Source organism: Haliaeetus albicilla, chromosome 14 (genome assembly GCF_947461875.1).
Source record: "Haliaeetus albicilla chromosome 14, bHalAlb1.1, whole genome shotgun sequence".
Taxonomy (NCBI): domain Eukaryota; kingdom Metazoa; phylum Chordata; class Aves; order Accipitriformes; family Accipitridae; genus Haliaeetus; species Haliaeetus albicilla.
The window spans coordinates 35282351-35297832 of record NC_091496.1 but is presented as its reverse complement, the minus strand read 5'-3'; the positions used below and the strand labels follow the sequence as shown (position 1 = coordinate 35297832).

Sequence of the window (15482 nt, the reverse complement as noted above, 5' to 3'; positions counted from 1 at the left end):
AAGCGTAAATAAATAAACAAACCGGCACTCCTGTCCTATAAAGTTGCATGCCTTCTATGATCCATAAGAAAACACATAAAACAAAGTACTCAACTCCTTTGAGGCACATAGGATAAAATTACATGTAAAACAGATACTAAAGCAATACTTTGGTAGACTCAAGGGTAAGACTGAGTGATTAGTCATTACTTAATGTATAGCACATCTATTTCAGACCAGTGGCTGGATCACCTAATATAAATTGTGCTTTTATAAACACTCCTGTTTATCCTGATTTCTTAAAAGATCAAGAAAAAACCCTCTTGAAGAATATGTTTTATCTATCTGCATATTTCATTGCTACGGGCTGCTCCTAAGTAAGTGTTGTAAAAGGCTACTCTGACCATTACCTGAGCCTTGAATCACCCACGTTCACCCTCTTCAGAGCTTTTATGTCACTCACTGAAATTCATTGTATTTTGGCTTCTGCATGAGGAACACCTCCAAGGTCCATTAGACAAATACTTCAATACAACTACTCTAGAATCATTTAGGTTTTTTAAAAAAAATTATAATAAAAGCATAATTATTTACAAGTTAACACAGTTTGAAAGAAAAACATTACAAAGAGTATCTTTCTCTAAAAACTTAAGAAAGTGAAATAGGACAATATCCTTTATGAATAATGACTATATAATGCCAAAAATCATTCAAAATTGTGAAAATGGCTTAGAAATAGTAATAATGTTGACATGAGCTAGACAATAAGGTTGTACTTGTGCCTCCTCCATAATTACATAAGGAAAAAAATTACAGTTATATATTTCACATACACTACATATCTACAAGTCTTTATGATGAAGATATGCATAGCTACGCCTTACTTGAAAATGATTACTGTTGTCTGTTAACAGAGCAAAGCGCTGGTTTATTTGCTCAATTATATCATACATACCTGCTCTGATGTGAAATAATGTAATATTACTCTACCATTTGCTGCCAAGTAACTACAAAATCATTGTTAATTGCCAATAAAGCACTTGAAATAAAGTGCTTATTTAAGCAAAGCAAAGATGGCTCTAGGGCATATTTGCACCATGGGACTGGCATAAAATGGCTACTATACAATCCGAAATGGAGTCTTTATCCTTATCAATTACAAGGAAAGATGTATTTTATCAACAAACCACTATCCAAAATAGTATTATTATGTGCATTCCAGGATATTACAGTTCACAGAAGAATGCGACATACAGATAAATTTGAATATAATAACGGGTTGTAGATTTTCGTTTCTTCTGGATATCAGTGCTGAGTAGATGAATGTGAAAAATACACAGCCTTTCTGAAGTATGATGTTTATTTTACAAATAGGATGATGTACCCAGGACAGGAAACATGAAACAGAGAGATGTATTAAGTCTTTCAAGGTGTACATGAGCATACTTCCACTTCTGTATGGGTTGATTGGTATGTGTCAGGTTGAGTGATACATTTAATCCCTCCTTTTTTTGCAATTTCTTGGGTTTAGTGGATTGCACTGTATTTATTCTTTCCTCTTAATGATGAATTTTTCATGATGATTATTTATTGTATGAGTGCACCAATAATAGTAAGTATACACCTGACTATTTTTAACTCCATGCCTGACATGGAATCAAAGTCTTCCAGTCAAGGCAATGACTTACGTTTCAGGTGACATGGACCCATTCTCTCATTCTGCATCAAACTTTTCTTGTAATTTTAGGTAAGTCTTTCACGTCTCAGTTCAACAAAGAGCTTAAGAACACGCATACATCCATTTTTATTTCAAACAAAATATTTAGGCTCAAGAGCTTGGCAAACTGGTTGTTGGCTACAGCCATCTAATGTGTCTGTAGTGGAAAGACAATCAATTCAGGAAAACCTAACGTCTACATATCCACCTCCAAAGCAGCAATTTCTCCTGCTTAGGCTAAATTTTGTTAGCCAAATCTTCAGCAGCCAAGGAATACGAGATTATTGCCTCCCAAATAGAACAGTTTTATCAAGACTGACAATGTCCTCCTGAATAGTCTCACAAATGAAGTACTCCCCTGAAATGGAAAATACATTGGCTAGAATTTTCTTGGATAGAAAACTAACTTGAACATTAGGTAATGTTCTGTTTATTGAGCAAGTGCCTGAAAAGGAAGTGTCAGTGTCACCTAACACAACCAACAGCGTGACACTCTATTGACCAGGTAAACCTCTAAAACTGTAGAACAGTCCAGACCTATCAAATGACCGCATGTTATTTACTTAACAGACCCTGATGGGAGTAAGGCATCCCGCACAATCAAGGCTGGGGCACTCCTGACCACGCCAAGAAACAGAATGTTAACACTCTGATTCAACTAGGAAAAGAAATTTAAGGGGCTTCACTACCATGCAGCAGCTCTTTGAGGTTTTGATTACTGAAGTTTATATATAAACTTACATTTATTATCATGGATATATGAAGCTTGTATATCAAGCTTACGTATGAAGCTTATACTCCTTTCCGTATAAAACTTTATTGTAGTGAATTGAGGGATGATGAGAACTGGCCAAATAATACACGTCTCTGATGAAAACAGCAATCAAGACTGTTTTCTACAGCCATGAAAACCTCTCCACTTAAGTGCCTATATACGATCAGTTTTATCACGTTTATTTTGTCCATTAAGGGAATTCAGCAGTCAGTGGGACTGTTGTAGAATATATTGTCTATCGGTTTCTTCTTTCCTCTTTCAGTCTTCAGTGTGAGAGAATATATATGCTTCTCAATGGCAAGGTGTTAAACGCTGTATTATTTTTGCCCTTTAGAACTGCCTTTTGCACAAGCCCATGTCAAAACCTATTTAACCTACCTGCATTTTTAAAGCATTTATCGCTGTGGCACTGCCCCCAGAGTGCCATACAAAGATTACAAAACAACAGGCAGGCTACCTGCAGGTAAGCAGTGGAATCTATGTGTTCTGAGTGCTGTGATACCATGAAGTTTCTCTGGAACAATCAAGGGAGACAGAAAAAAAATTAGGCTCTGCACAAAACTTTCCAAAATGAGAGTGGTAGTGGGGCATCCCAAATTTCAAAACAATATTTTGTATTTTTATTTATTTATTTATTTATTTTCCCATATTCATAGAAAAGCATCAAAGGTTTATTTATGCAAATAACCTGAACTCAATGGGAAAAAGGGTATTTCAGAAATATTCGTTCTCACTCTCTCTTTCAAAAAAAAAAAAAAAAGATTTTTAAATGCAAATTTCTTATTTGGTCTAGCACACTCATTCAAGATTTATAGAAGTATATATTTTGCAGGGCAAACAATAGCAAGTCTTTTTTTTAGCTGAAAAAGAGACAAAAAGCATTTTAAAGTCAACATTTCAGATGAGGAGAATTTTTAATGATATGAGAAACCATAAAAGATTAAAGCTAATGTTTCAGACTTTGCAAAAATATTCCCCTTTGTCTTCACTATAAACTTGGCAATTTCAATGCCAATCACATTTTTAATTGAGAGTGAGTGAAGCCCAGTAGCAGTGTTAATTTGCTGATTATATGATAGAAACAGCTTCTCTACAGTTCATCTCAGATTATTTCTCTCTTGTAGGCAAAGAAACATATCTTTTTGATTATTCTGAATTCAACAGATTCCAATGTCCAAGTTCTTCTACTGGAAAAATATGACATCTTGATTTTGAAAATTTGAAATCATAATGCAGCAACAACCTCTTCCTTTTATTTGTTGCAAATGAAAGAAGCAATCCATAAGAAACCCAGTAGTCATCCTGAAATGTAAGGATTTAGTGGAAAAATTAAAATCAGTGCTGGCTTTGCTGTTACATGCCACTAAGCTGAAATCATATATGCAAAGTCCACACATTCAGCAACAGCCAACCTATTGTCTGTTTGTATTTTGCAGCATGAGCAAGTGCTTGTTAAAAGACATGGAAAAAAGGAGCAGATTAGCATACTTTCTGTGCCAAAGTAGAATTTACTCATAAAAAAGAAAAAGTAGCCATAAACAAACCAGGAAATCATTCTGGGGGATTAGCATGGCATGCATAGTATTTTTTGAAGCCTTGATTGTATTTGTCATCCATTCTGCCTTCTGCATCATCACATTTATCTTATTTAAACTGTCTTTTATTTCTCCAATATTTTAATACCTGTGCTCACACTGAAGGATGTTGCAGGAGGACTCAGCTGAAATTTCAGATGAAATATTTGGCATCACAGCAGAACAAGGTCACCTTTTAGCCTCATGATGGGAGGTTTTGGTTCACCCTCACTGAGCCTGCCTGTACTATATTCCGAGTTAAGTCATGCAAGGAGGTGAGAAGGATTACGCAAGAAAATGTGGGCAGGCTCGGTAACGTGTATAACCATATGCACCTCTTAGAAAAGGACTCGGCTCTCCTCTCTCAGTAGGGTTTGCTTCTCTCTGTGGTCTTTCAGTTGCCTCTTCCTTTCTGTTCTTTCCTAGTCAAGCCAGGGAAAAATTCTGTGCTTTCACACAAATAAATAAGGTATCTTTTTTTTGTGCAGTACAGCACAGTCACAGGTATTTTAAAAAACTATTTGTGGCTTGCTATCACCCTGCAGCACTTTTTCCAATAGCTGTTCACGCCTCAGCTGACCAGCACAGAATGCCACAGCATTTCTGGAGAAAAACTGCCACACCCAACAGCTTTCAACTGTGAAATCATTCAACAGATTTCGGAAAAAATGTAGATCGGGGCCAAACTGCTGGGTTTTATTTGATAGAATTTATCAACACAGAATTTCATGGAAATTCAACAGTTTATACTTTCTTCATGAAGTGGTCTGATTAAACACTAGTTTTAGGAGCAAATATAAAAAAAATTCTATTCTCTGTAACTGTTTTCTTACTCTTTAGCTTGTTCCCTGGCATCCAGCATACCCCCAGTTGTTTCTTTGCAATGATCAGATTCATTACTTCCTGCAAAAAATACAGGTGCATGGGCTTGATCCTCTTTTCCAAAATACTGCTGGCCAACAGAGTAGTATGAGCACAGCAAAGATCAACTACAATGAAGAAGACACAGCAACAAAATTGTTTTTTATCTTAGAACAATCAGATCCTGAATCAAATTAGAGAGGAAAGACAGAGGAGTTTATAACTAGGCTCAGAGGATAGGAAAATCTACCATAAAAGTTTTTTCTTCCTTCAATTTCAGAGGTCTTATACACCAGAGGGGGGAAAAAAGGGGGAGGAGGGGGAAACCAACCTTACCAGTCTTTATTACTGGAACAAAATTATGTCAAACTTTTCACAGATTCCTTTAATAGCAGTTTCTAAGAATTAAATCTATATGAAATTGGGGCTTTGGATTCGTTTTTCCCCCAACGCTTCTCTGAGACAAAAGTCATATGAAATCTTAATACTGATGCCAAAGTAGTTGAAGAAAAAGATATTGATTTAAATAAGTAAACAAACAAAATCAATATGATTCTAAAACCCTAGGAATAAATTCTCCAGATTCATGCTCTATTTGAAGCATGTCTGTCTCACCTGTGCATGCAAATAAAAAAAAGCTGCTCTAGAAAAAAGAATTGCTCTCAACAGTTAAGCTTTAAAGAAGGACTCAGGATGATTTTTAAAATTGGCCAGTTATTTAATGAATCTCAATTTCTGAGTAATCAACTCATACTCTGACAAAAAAAAGATTCATTTTCAGAAACTGCAGAAAACTTACACTGTGCAAAGTAACACAGTACAGTTAGGGCATAAGGCAACAGGAACCTAGTTCTGTGTATGCAAGGCACTGACCAAGTTTCTCATACAGAAAGTAATAAAATTCAATGTATTTTGAAAGCAAACACATCTGCATCTGTATAGGTCCCACCATCCTCTGATCCCAAACATTACAGGAGCTTTAGGCTTAAAGAAGACTTTTGACTCTTTATGGGTTGAATATCCAGATTTCAGATTAATGCTGCCTAGGCCTGGCTTATTTCTGCCTGAGATTTTCTGGGCAGAAATATGAGCATCTGCTTTGTATGACAAAGAAGCTGTGAGTCTCAGGTACCGAGCTGCAGGAGACCACTGTGCATCCACAACAGACATCTCTGAGATTTCTGCATAATTGCCAAAAGTCCTAAAATTCTGACTTGAAAAGATTTCCAGATGAGAAACAAGGATCTGCACATCAGGGTACAAATATCTTCTAGATGTACTGAACTAAGACATAACCCAGTTGCAGTGAAATACATAGATGAACACTTCCTCTATCTATTCTAATATTTTGGATAATATTTATACACTTCACGTTATCATCTGTGTTTTAATTTGCTTCTGGCAATGTCATTTCCCATCATTCATCCTTTCTTCATCACTTTGTCATATAAGAAATAAATACTATTTAGAAAGAATTATTTTTGCACTTTTTTCTGTTTTAATTCCTTATACTTTCCTTTTATGAAGAGGCAAAAGAATCTTATTTAGAAATTATCTATTAATTCAGAACTCATCAAGCAGCAATGCTGTCCACTTCACTTTCCAATTTCAAAGCTAAAATTTTCTTTCTAAGGAAATATATGAAATGTCACCTTGGTAATGCAAATGAAGAACAGGATCAGAGTATTTCATATCCAAGACATTGATTTATATGTAGCAAACCCAATCTAAGCATGTTACATATGATAGGTAGTATTTTATGAAACGTGAGCAACAGGGCAACTAAAACACAGTGACAAACATTGGAAATGTTGCCAAAAGGAATAAAACCAAACCAAACCAAAACCAGCCTTATTTTAGTTTTATTCCACACACCGCACCTCAGAGATAACCCTACATTTTACAAAACTTGTTGCAGGACTTAAACCACAAAACCTTTTGCTGCTACCTGACAGGGGTAATTAATGATCCATCAAAAATGACAAGGAAGTACATTTTATACTAACAGAGTAACAAGCTGAACCACCCTCAGCTGGCTGAATCCAGATAAATGAACCAAGTCATGCCATACTATGTCAAGGCTTAAATACAATTTTCCTACTTGCATGGCATGCCTGAGACAAATACAGCCTGAGGTTTCCAACAACAGACATGCTGTTATTATGGCAACTGCACAGGGTAATAAAAGAAACCTTGTGAAAATCACACGTGACAAAAGTTGAAAGGAAAGTCACAGTAAATAATTGCTTCCCTGAAGCTGGGCCTACTGCTATTCTTTCAAGTATTTCCAGGACTGTTTGTTAGTCTGTACCTTACATTAATTCCGCAATAAAATAATTTTTATTAGTATTACAGGTATGCACATGATATGAGACGCTGAAATGAGAATTTTGTAAAGCAGGCTTTAGGCTAGAAGAATGTATTGATATTTGATTATTATATCATGATAGCATTCATCTATTATCTTTAAGGACTTCATCCTCACTTACAGGGTATAGGAGAGAAGAAAGTTGGTTCTCTATTCATAAAGATGTTAGGATGATCAAAACCAGGAAAAGGTAGATGCATCTTTGGGACTTCCATGAAACAAAATTGCATTTTATCCCCATATCTGTTTAAATAGGTAAGGCCCTTCTGGCTATTAATATATAGATGTCTGAATTTGATGAAAGAAAGAGAAATCAAGACAAAAATAAAATAAAAAAAAAGAACAGGAGTTTAGAAGATGAAATTCAGCATAAAATATTTAGAGGAAATATGCTGATACAACAACAGGTTACTTTGGGGCAATATTAAAGTAATGCAAAGTAATTTTTGTAACTTGTAATGCTGTCAGATTTTTTCCCTGACATCTTCTTCCAGAAATACTGTCTATGAAGATAGGAGAATCTTCTGGAAATCTAGCACTTCTACATTGGATAAACCTTTCCAGTTCTGAGCAGGCAGAATCATGTTTGTACTGTTCATACTGTGCAACAGAAGAAAAAGATTAAGAAGTGACTAAATGTCAGTAGCTAGGCACTTCTGACTCATGCTACAGGCTCAGAAAAACCCTCTTTCCAGTGCATTACAGAGTCAACATATTTCAGAAATTGTAATACTCACCATGAATAAATGAACAAGCAATGCTCTGAAAGCAAGTTCAGATACTGTCCTCATAAGCAGTGAGGACATAGTGGAAGCAAGCCTTCGTGTGAAAGTACGCCTCTCTCTTACCTGCCACTTTAAGATACCACGCTGAGATACCTCAGAGGTCAAGATCTAGCTCACCAGTTTAAAATCAGCCCCAGACTCATCAGCAATGTTTTTTGTCTGATGTTCTGTACATGTGGCCATCAGGATACAGACATCAGGATAGTCTGCACTTGTTCATGTCTCATATAAAAAGCCAATAAATACATCCATCTCTTCATGACACTGGCTTCTATTACCAGGCACCCACACACTGGGCTGTGTGGCATCTGGAAAAACAGCTTTAGGAGTATCATGGTTGGATGAGGACAACATGAATGTGTGTATTTAGATGAAAAGAAAGAGAAGGGAGAGAGAAATAGAACGTGCAAGAAGGAGTGAGGGAGAGAAAGAAAGATGGTTGAAGTGATAACTGGGAGAGAAGAAAATTAATTGTTCTTCATTGAGTATTGGCAGACAAGGAAAAACAGTTTCAACTTCTTCCTTATTATGGTTAGCAGGGAAGGAGAGATGAGGGAATTATATTTAGCCAAAGAACTACATTTCCCTAGTGGCATAAGGAAATTAATGCGTACCTACTTTTCTATTAACTTAAGGTTAAATTGCCCTTCAGACACCTTTCTGGTAGAAATGAAATGCTCCTCAAGAATAGATATCAAATGTTACCCCAGTCTTCAAAAGCAACTTGGCGACTCAGCTGATAGGACAGTTGCAGTAACTAACAAAGCTGCATTTCTGTCATTGATATATTTCATTGTGATATGTATAATACTTCTATTTGTGAAGGATTTGCTTCTGTAATTTCTCTTCATGTCTTCTGTTTCCACTCTGTAATACCCATCAAATCATCAGCCTTACAGTATGATTTGATTGCACGCAGGGCTAGCACTATTTTCCTCAGTTTGTATCTACTGCTTGAATTATAGTAACTTTTATTTTGGAACTAATTACATTTTCCCATATTAACACATCTCAAACTGTGTCTGCTTTGTCAGTCTGTTTAACCAGTATTGCACAAGAATACTGGGCCCTTGAGCCTAAAATTATGTATATTTGCATGCCATTTTTTTCTCTTCCTGCTATCGCATGAGTTATTCAGCTGCACTGTGCAGCCAGATGTTAGTACATACTGTTGATCTATATCTTTCTTGCCAAGTCAGAAATTAATATCATGGGATCATTTTTAACAAATAAAGTACTTACTGACGGACAGAAAACAATGTGTCTTGTGTGAACGATGCAATGCATCCCACAAGGCTTTTTTTATAGACTGTAATTAACTCTTTAATATTTTCATACATTATAGAAAGTCTTCCTCATAAGTCAGAGATGAATTACTAAGCAAAAAATGCTAATGTTTGTTCCAATGGTGTATCTCTTACTGATTGATACAAATTAGTTTCCTAATAATATGTGAATAGAGTTCATTACTAAAGCAAAAATTCCTACTCTATAGAGTTACATTCCTGTTCACCTCTTTTCTTATTTCCAAGTTAAAAATTACTCATTTGGTATTAAAAATTGAGGACATATCAGTAATTTGATGTATCACAGTGATACTAAAACTCAATTCATACTCTCCGAAAAGTCTCACAAAAAAATAAATAATGAATTCAAGGCAGTTAAGATACAGAAAAAGACACCCAAAAGCACTTAAATGGTTGTTTCATTATACCAGTATTTTAGTACAGTGATGGTCTACTTATGACTAGTGATTTAAAGTGTCTGTAATGCCAGATTTGGTTAAAATACTTTTTAAAGATCCCTGATTTGTCATTAGGTGGGATTTCTTCTCCTTTTTCCATTTTTCTTTATTTCACTATTAAATATCTTTCTTTTAAGTGCCTGTTTTGTGGGGATGAAGGTGCACAAAATGAAAAATCGCTTCCTCCTCACACTATGCTTAGTCTTCTGATTTGCAGGTGTAATTTCACCCTCATTCAAACAGATCTTTTCAAATGTTGACTTCTACTCTTAAGACGAATGGTTGTTATAAAAATATGTGGGGAGAAGTGGGATGGCTTTCCCTCTCACAGCTTGAGTAGCTCAGCTCAGATAACCATGCCCCAAAAGAGCTGATTCTCCTTCTTGTAGCCCCATCTCAATTGTCCTAATCCAGAGAATACCAAGAAGAAGGGGGTTTTGGCCGCCTCTCATGGAGCTTTCTTCATGTTGTATGGTCACGTACATCATACTCTCTTCATCCCACAAACCTCCTCAGTCCTTTTGCCTTTCTACTGCATGTTTCAAGGTCTCACCTCACTTCACGCCCGTCATCGTCCCCTTTGTGCAAAGGGACAAAACCTGAGGGGCTCAAAAAGACACACTTTCCCACAGATCAGCTGTTGTAGTTTTGCTTTCCTACCTCCTTCTCTCGACCTAGTGCACTACCAGCGCAGATCGCTGGAGTTGCACACCACCATCAGCCCATCAGCTGAAGTTATAATGACCTCAGGCTGAAGTTACATCAACCTGCCATTTACAATGTAGATTAAGTTTTTCTTCTCCTGGGGCCCTAATTCCGATGTCTTCAGGCAAGGGCTAGCCAGCAGCGTAGGCGTGTGCGCGAGTTACCTCCTAACTTCTTCTGGGAGCGCTGGCTGCTGCGTACAGCCTGCCAGGGGCTGCCCCTCCGCCAGCAACCTGGGCACCCAGGCTGCACCGGCATGGCTCCATGTCTGCATTCCCAAGGAAGTGCAGGCTGCAAAACAAACACAAAGACCAAGCCAAAAACGTTCACACTATGTTATCTGATGATAACAGGCCCTTTTTTGCAATATCCATTTCTATCACGCTCTTCTTTCACAAATACCTGAGGTTTATTGTCAACCAGGGCAAGCGCTTCAGCTTTAATGAATCTGATAGCAGGGAGGGAGAATGGAAAAATGAATTGACGCTTCATACAGCCACCACAGATAGCCGCCCAGAATAAAGTGAAATAGGCTCTCCCCAGTCAATCTAAAGATGATGTAATGATATCAATCACATATTCTTGCTGCTCTACGTCTGTGATGCTGTAAAAACTCAATGATGTAGAGAAGGTTAGCAGGTAACAATTACTTGCTATTTCTCACAATACAAGGATGAGGAGCTACTCAAAGAAATGATCAGGTAGGTTCTTTAAAGATGCATATTTTTAAGGCAAATCCACAAAGAGTGAATGGTATACCATTCTACTTCCCTAAATAAACTTTGAACCATGCCTGAAACCTGGGGGAAAAAAAAACAACCAACCAACCAACCAAAAAACCACTACCTTTCCCTTAGAAATCCTACTCCTCAAATAATCCTAACAGTCATGTCACCATCCCTTTCTCTCAGAACAAACATTAAAGAGGTGTTTTCTCGGTATTTTACCCTTCTCTCACAGGTCTAGATTTCAGAAGACACTGTGTGGACTGCCACATTTTGCTGTCACTGTCAGAGTATTTCCTGAACATATTGCAAAATTAACCATTTTGAAAAAGGGAGAGTAATTACTATTCCCAAATGTGGGAGTTAGACCTTAGAGTCTCTTGACACAAGGCAATGGTAAATTTAATGAAATATAAAATAGTTTGCTAACTACTAAGCATTGTAAACCAATAGTTACCAGGAAAGCACTCAATTCTTGCAACAATATTCCCTATAACAAATCTCAGTAAACAATCTCACTCTCTCTCCTGTAAGCTTCTCTCTAGGAAAAGACTCCTCAGCGATTCAGTGGCACAAACACACGCTAAGTATTTTTTCTGGACCAGAGCTAGACACCCCAACACACCCAGGGACTGAATTCTAGACAGGCAAACGACTGCGAAGACGTGCACCTTCCCCTTTTGTTTCACGTTTGCGGCTCTGCTGCACGATGGCTCGAGAGCGTAACTACTGCTGTCAGGCTGATCTCGTGAAAAGGAGGGGGATGTAGAGGACAGCTGGCCAGCAACAGATGGGGATATGCTGTTCCATCTCGCAGGTTGGTAGAGCTCCTGTTGCAGCACATGCTGTCCAGAAGGAATTCTAACTCTAATGCAGCACCGGTCTTCCAAAGGAGGCCTGGCTTTAAGCCACAGTCAAGTCCTAGAATTCAAAGAACTTCTTAAATTGTCTACCTACTCCTTAAACAGCCCAGTCATTTATAGTTCAGATCAGTTGTTTGCACTGGAAATTAATTAGTCAGTTCTTTATATTCTTTTTTGTTTAAGATAAGGTGAAAGCATGCTGTAACCTTCGCCGGTTTTGTGAACAGAACTTGATATACCTGATTTCTTGTCCTTGGAAGGAGAAAATTCTTTGCTTTTCTAATCACATGATAAATGCAGAAAGGTCATCATCAGTCCCAGTCACCACAAGGATGACTGCTTTCACTCATTCTGCTTTACAGTAACATTGGCTTTGACCATCAACTGACTTCTAAAATAGTTAAGCTGCATTAAAATTAAGACTGTTGTTATTGAAATTTACAATGAACTGAATTTATCTTTTATTCATTCTCTTAACTTTGTATAGACACTTAGAGTTTAATTTTGTTCCTTTGATATTTCAAATTAAATATTACTTGAAAACGGAAAAGTAAAACTCATTTGAAAACTAATAGAAACAGAAATGAAGATACCAGTTCATTTTGACCTTCTGAGTGGAAAGAAATGAATGAATTAAACATTTATGCCATTTCTCATTATGAAGGTGACTGGACGTAATTTTAGAGAGCTCATTCCACTATGCAAACTCACCCTGACCCAGCTAGTCATTGTGTGTCAATATAAAGAATTATCATCTGGTCTTATCTCCTTAAAATAGAGATACTGTCTATTATGGATAAAGTTATCTGTACCATGTCATACACAGAAAATCAGGGGACAGTATTCATTTGTAGTGCTAGCTTCACATCAGGGTTTACATCACAAGGCACTAATATAAACTAATGGAAAAGCTGAACTAATACCTGAATATACAAAATGTAACAAGCAAGTTAAAGGGGATTACAAAATTGGATTTGGCTGAGAAATACTGCTTCTTTGCATTACCGTCCGTGGCACTGCGTACAAGAAGTGTTTTAACTTCACAGGGTATGACAAGACACCTTGAGCTCATACTTGGCAGTTTATTAGAAATTTTATGCCAAAGATGTCTGTACAATCCCATACAGAGCTATAAGTGTTCAACAGGACATTTTTTTTCTTCATGCCTTTTTTCTCTTTTAAAATGGCTTTCAAGTAAAAAAGACATATATTAACAGTGATGTATAAACACAAGTCTGTAGTAAATCCTTTTTGAACACGTTCTAAATTACTAATTAGAAAAATGGATATGGGCTAATATTCATTAAATGCTATTTTGGTATTACGTATTTCCTTTTTTTTTTTTTAAACTGAAGGATCAGTTTACAGAAATACATACACAGTCTGACCCTTTTGAAATGCCTACTGACTTCAAGGAAAATCTGTCTGAGAACATGAATGGATGTTTTACAGCTTCTTCCTCATTATCAACAAATATTTCAGTATCTGAACTAAAGGAGCTATTCTTATGAATGCTTACACACAGCATTTTGGCACTTGTGCATATTTTTACTAGACCCTACAGCATTTTGTTTCACTCTGATAAGCCTCTTAAAGGGAGACTTGATGAAAAACCCAACAACTTTGCATAATGTGGTCTATAAAAAACAACAGGATACTCAGAGTACTCATGCAAAAAAAAATTAATATTCAGACTAAATGTTTACAGATGTGAGCCTTTAAACAAATGCAGTGAGCTAGTACTGAGTTTACCTTACTCTCTTAGCTACTAATTCACCCTCACCACAAAGCAGAACATAAACCAGATACAGTTCTACCCAGAATAAGGAGTTGAACTGGCTGAATAAAATATTGCCATTTTTATGTCTTCTCTTTCTCTGCAAAGTCACAGCCTACCCTTTTCCTTTTTCATGGTCTTTGTGTTCTTAAATTTGAGGCCTTCAGTTAAAGGCACATCATCAGCTTATCAACTATCAAATATTTTGTTTAACTTATGAAAATAGTTAGAATTATTATTCTAACCTATTATTGTTTCTCTAGTTTCTTCATACAAGAGACATTATTGTTACTGTACAATATGTGCCATATAATATCCATGTAAATCACAATCCCTGTATCAGAGTTCAAAATCTAATGTAAAAGGACAAATATAAGTGTACATTTATAATTTTCATAATTTAGATAATTGGCATATATGGTATATAGCTTTTGTATGAGCACACATATACACTGACATTTTTGTGATTACAGAAATGCATGAATTATGCTGCTAAACATACAATATTCATTTCCTGCAGTATCATGAAAGAATAAAATTTTAAATAGAAATCTGATAATGGAGACAGTTGAGTGTTTTGTCAGTTTTCAGGATCTTCAGGACCAAACATCACATATGGCAATTTTATTTGAGGTTGATGACCAGTTCCATTTATCATCTACAAGAAGTTGATTCCATCAGTTTTGTACTGTTTTGAATCACCAGATGGCACTTTTCCCTGCTCTAAAGACTTCCCATCTGAGCGTGTAGGAGTTAGATCTGGGAGAAACGTTGCCAGCTAAACTGAGATGCTGTATAGATGTTGAGAGCTTTACCAGTAAAGAAGCACTTGTCTCGTTTTGATCTTTCTCTTTAGCTGAAAATATTCTTTCTCAAATTAGTTGCTATAGACAAGCTATGTCTACAGAAGTGGAAAAAAAAGAATTTAAAAAAACCCACTTCTGTCAACACATATGCGCTGCCCAGGCATTCTTTCACATTCCCCACAAGACTATATTTAAAGCTGCATTTCTAACTTGAATAAAATAATATTGACAAAATGAAATAAAACTGTGTTGAAAAGTTTGTCCACTTCCAAGTACTAGTATAATTTTGCTGCTTTTATTCTGGCTATGTTCTTCAAGTATTTTCTCTCCCTTGTTTCCACGTGCAATCCACAGGAAGGAAAAAAATCAGAAAAGTATGCAGTCGTGGCAAGAGCTCTCAGTGAAGTATAATCATGATTCATTATCATCACATACTAACGGAATATCTCAGTGGAAACACCATAAAGCAATGTTTAAACATCACGCAGTGATTGTTTTATGTCTGTAACTACATTGCACACACACCTTTCACTCTCCTGCTTTCCTCTTTTATGTGGGTCAAGCACAATGCTTCCTTTTGCTGTGACTTTGCGGAGAAGAGACAGGCTGATTTGGGTTTTTTTCCCCTCAATTTCTTTCCATCTTATAACTGTTTAAGGGGATAGGGAGTTCTACTGGTAAATCAATTTTGTGTGACAATCTGAAAAACAGTTCTTTAGGAGGTAAATTAAAGCAAAAGGAATTTTCTTCATATTGAAAATTCACTACGGTTGTGTGCAGCATCACGAAAAATCACTTGTTCA

General features: G+C 36.5%; 1 protein-coding gene across 5 annotated transcripts in view; it reads right to left on the bottom strand.

Moving 5' to 3' along the window:
- Positions 1-15482, bottom strand: part of SLC16A7 (solute carrier family 16 member 7) — an 83670-nt gene that overhangs the window by 48891 nt on the left and 19297 nt on the right. The window contains exon 1 of one of the 5 annotated variants that reach the window (XM_069802264.1): positions 4155-4270. The exons of the other annotated variants lie outside the window; for them this stretch is intronic. The gene's annotated coding sequence lies outside the window, so the exon portion shown is untranslated. Of the gene's footprint in view, positions 1-4154; positions 4271-15482 lie in introns of those variants that run through there. 5 annotated transcript variants of the gene reach the window in all.